Here is a 4,142-nt window from a genome sequence, read left to right as displayed (position 1 = left end):
AAACTTGCATGTTCAGTTGCCCGAGAGTATTTTGAACGTAAACATTCAGACATCCGAGTTGTTGGAAAAGCTCAGGGTTAATGTTCGGTTGACCGAAGACGCTAATGTCTTTTTGGTTCAGTCGCCCAAGGTGATCAAATCAACTCGCTGACTTTTCTTATGTTCAGTCAACTAAGATGTTTTAAACACCAAGGTTCGGTTGTCCAAAATCTCATAGTTTTAGGACCTAAGTAAAATATGTTTCCCCCAATTGCATATTTGAAAGTGGAGACTTATTCTAAGTGTATGTGTAAGGTCCTAGGGTCTTTATAAGGTTTTTGAGTTTATCAATTCTTACATGCATGATATGCATTAATTATTACAGACATTTCTAAAAAAAATATTACAGACCCAAATTGAAGAGAATATAAATTATAAAGAAAATAAATGTTCTGAGTCTTTATATTCTTCAAGTCATCTCATGTCATCATATGATCTTTCCAATACGATCCTGCAAACAAAATTGACAGATATTAAATATCGGAGCATTTGTCATAATCAAAATAGGATATGACCAATAAGATCAACATGCAGTTATAGCAACTAATGACCTTATGTTTTGTACTCTTCACTCTCTAATGTTTGCTTAAGTTAAAATTTGGTTAGAATTGAAACATGCAATTCATTAATAGAAATGCTACATTTATCTTCAATATATATCATATTTTGTTTATCTTCAATATTTTATGAATATTATATTGTATGTAATTATATGGATTGGTGGTAAATAATTAAATATTACACTATTCATTCATTTATTTTGAGCGGCCAATTTTAAAACGATCGATGGAAGCAGTAGGTAGCGGAGACGAGTAGGGCCACCGCCATTAATGAATGGAATCTCTCTGTTATGAACGCAAACACCACGAGCCATGCCACCCCTGCCATCAGTAACATTAGCTAGGCTGCATCATTCAATGCACGTCCATCCCACACCTCAGATCTACCGACGTTACCTGTTGTCCAAAAATATAAAAGCTAGCAAAGTTTATTTACAGAAATTTAATTTTGTGTATTTTTGAGAGAGAGATAGAGAGATAAATGCGGGTAGGGCGTTTGGTGCTTTGGTAGTCGCAGTTGAGAGAGAGAGAGAGAGAAATTATGGAGGGATATAAATGCGGGCAGGGCGTTTTGTGCTTTGGTAGTCGCAGTTTTAAATGCCTCTGCAGTGTACTGCTCTGCTTAGCTCTACCTCCTCTTCTTTAATGAATTAATTCCATGTTTTCCCCGCCGGACATTCTCATCCTCCCATATATTCACCTTCCTTTTTACCCCCCCCTCTCTCTCTCTCTCTCTCTCGCTCTCGGTGACTTGGGGTTCCTTCTTTAACACCCTCCTTTTTACACCCTGTATCTCTCTCTCCATCTCTCTCTCTCTCTCTCTCTCTCTCTCTCTCTCTCTCTCTCTCTCTCGGTGTTTCATCTTCAATTTTCTGTTTGATATATGTATATACAGAGAGAGACATGGATGGACGACGATGGCAGGAGCGGCAGCTAGCTAGCTGAACGATGACATGCGGATGGAAAGAACTAAAAGAAATATACATGCTGCAGATCCCATGTGGATCGTTGAAGGATGGGTATTCATATATCGTCTTCAAACTCTGCATTCATACGTGAAACGGTTACTGTGATATTGGCCGGGTTCACTCAGACCCAAAAAAGAAAGAAGAAAAAGACACCTCATATGCATGGAGTACGTCTAGGGACGTTCGGTTTGATTGAGCCGTGCCAATATCTTAGTGCTTTTTCACTTAAATCTTCCGCTCGAGTCCTCTACCCCCTTCAAATCAAATCATCAGCCATAACTCAGGTGATTATTTTTCCAACTCCACATCTTACGTCACATATCGAATGCGCGGGCTAAATTCTTTCTTTACAGGAGTGCAGGGAGCCCTGTAGGAGGGAGCCCTGTTCCCCTATGAAGATGACAAACCTTAACTGATTATCTTGGAGCTTGATTCTTATTTGTGCTCTAGCTAGATGTCTCATTTCTATTTTTTCATTTCGGCCTATTAGAGAGTGCAAGATAGCACATCTCCAATCTCCTACCCATTTCATACCCTCTTCACCCATCCCAAGGTTCAGATCCAATATCATAAAAGTCCAAAATCTGACTGCTGGGATGTCCTTGGAACCTCCCATCCTTTATTTTCTTCTTCTAATTTCAGCAATATCTATTTGTATTTTAATGCTAAACAATTCCTTTTTTAAATAAAAATCATACATAAGTTGATGGACACAAAAATACACCAAAGCAATGGCCCAAGGTCAAAAGCAATTCAAAATGGGGTATTTGTGTAGTCCGAAAGAGAAATTACGGAGGCTAATAAGGGGTTGGCATATCCTCCACGTAAAGATTCTAACCCCCAAATCAATGGGGATATTTAATTATATATGGGTATTTAAGGTGGGGGAGTGCTAATTAATTAAAAGAAACTCTCCAGGACTATATAATTGACTCGTAAAATTACTATGACTATAGTTGCCTCTAATCTATTCTAATTTTGACTTAGCATTAGAGAATACCTCTAGGGACCCATCGAGAGTCTCCCAAGTTCTTCTTCTTCTTCTTATTTTTTGTTGTTTGTTGTTGTTGTTGTTGTTGTTGAAGATGATCACCACAATTAATGGACACATAAATATCAAGGTTCAATTTTTGACATTAATAGATTGGCATGCCAAGCATGGTAACTAAGTTTACTTCTCACATGGCAATCCTTGTAATACCAGAGAACAATGAGAGGAAAAAGAAGATAGAAGGTGCGGGGCAGCTTGATCGACTCCCCAAACTAAGTGACCCCTTGGCCCTAAGACTCAAGGAAGCCCCGGAAAAAAGACGTGAGTAGCACCTCAACCCAATGCCCAGGAGGCCAAGCCTAAGAAAACAGTATACTGAGGTCTCTAACTAACCATCGGTGAATTGCTGGAGTTCAACTCAATCCAACTTAGCTTTCGCAAATTGGGCCCATATTGCATAGCTAAGACAGACAACAATGATGACATTACTAAAAAGGCAAGGAGTCCAAGAATTTGTCTTATCTAAGAATCAAATCGTATGTGATTAAACCCAATCATCACTTATCTGGTGAAGTGCAATTCTATTCTATTTGTAAGAAATTTTCAATTGAATATTACTTGTTTTATAAGCTAGTGCCTAGCAATTGTTTTTGTACATTCAAGGAGTTTAACTTAATCTCTCAATTGCTTGCTACCCAATGAAAAGTTGGAGGAATTGTTGCTGCTATTATCTATTGAGTCTAATCACAATCTCAACTTCCTGAAAATAGAGAAAAAAGAGTGCTCGGAGGATTTATGGTGTACATAGGGAGAACTATCTGATGCCAAGGATTGAAGGAGTAAAGAGGAATGGCAACAATATATAAATTGTGTAATCAGGAGATTTCTTGTTCACTTAAGTCTCTTTCTATACTTCCAAAAATAGGCATGACATTCAATACCAAGCATCCTTAATGGGTGTTATAGGAGTTTTACTCCTTTATTTTCCTACTTTACTCAGGAGTTATGAAACATTTATTGGTCTCCTTTTTATACCTTGAGTTACACTTCAAGAAGTAATCATTAGTCTCCTTAGATAAATACACTATTAGTTAACCTTCACTCATGAGCCTTAAAAATGTTTTCAAAGCTTCAGAGTAATTTTTACTTCCTTTTTCAAAAAACCAAACAACCTTTCCTTACATAGCCTAGAAGAGCTCCCTCTAACCCGCCTAGGCTTTATTTTAAAACAACCGAGCTATCTTCTTCTTCTTCTTCTCCTTACCAGAATTGTTTCTAGTTTCTACATGCACCATGCTCTGCTCTGTTGCTCTGCTCTGTTGCTGAGCTGACCGCAACTAATTTGAGAAGGAATTTTTTTTTCTTTTACCTAATACTAAGCAAAACATCACCACCCATGTGGCTCAACACTCCAATCAAATATTTGATGCATCACGTGCATCAACCACACATTGCGCATATATGCATACTTAAATTAGTGTGTGTTTCTTAATCCCGCTTTTTAATTTTTTGTTAGATTTTGATAGACATAACTACATAAATATTTTATCTTTATCATTTATATGCATTCTTTGTAGGGAATTA

The 4,142-nt window shown here is 37.5% G+C and overlaps 1 long non-coding RNA gene across 1 annotated transcript; it reads left to right on the top strand.

The window, feature by feature from the left end:
* Nucleotides 1-1,339: 1,339 nt before the first annotated feature.
* Nucleotides 1,340-3,257, top strand: LOC131154283 (uncharacterized). Its single transcript, XR_009136406.1, has 2 exons — nt 1,340-1,851; nt 2,772-3,257. It is a non-coding gene; the product is annotated as an uncharacterized LOC131154283 (long non-coding RNA).
* Nucleotides 3,258-4,142: the final 885 nt, after the last annotated feature.

Source organism: Malania oleifera, chromosome 1 (genome assembly GCF_029873635.1).
Source record: "Malania oleifera isolate guangnan ecotype guangnan chromosome 1, ASM2987363v1, whole genome shotgun sequence".
NCBI lineage: Eukaryota > Viridiplantae > Streptophyta > Magnoliopsida > Santalales > Ximeniaceae > Malania > Malania oleifera.
Note: the sequence above shows the minus strand (reverse complement) of the source record. Positions and strands in the feature narration are given on the sequence as shown.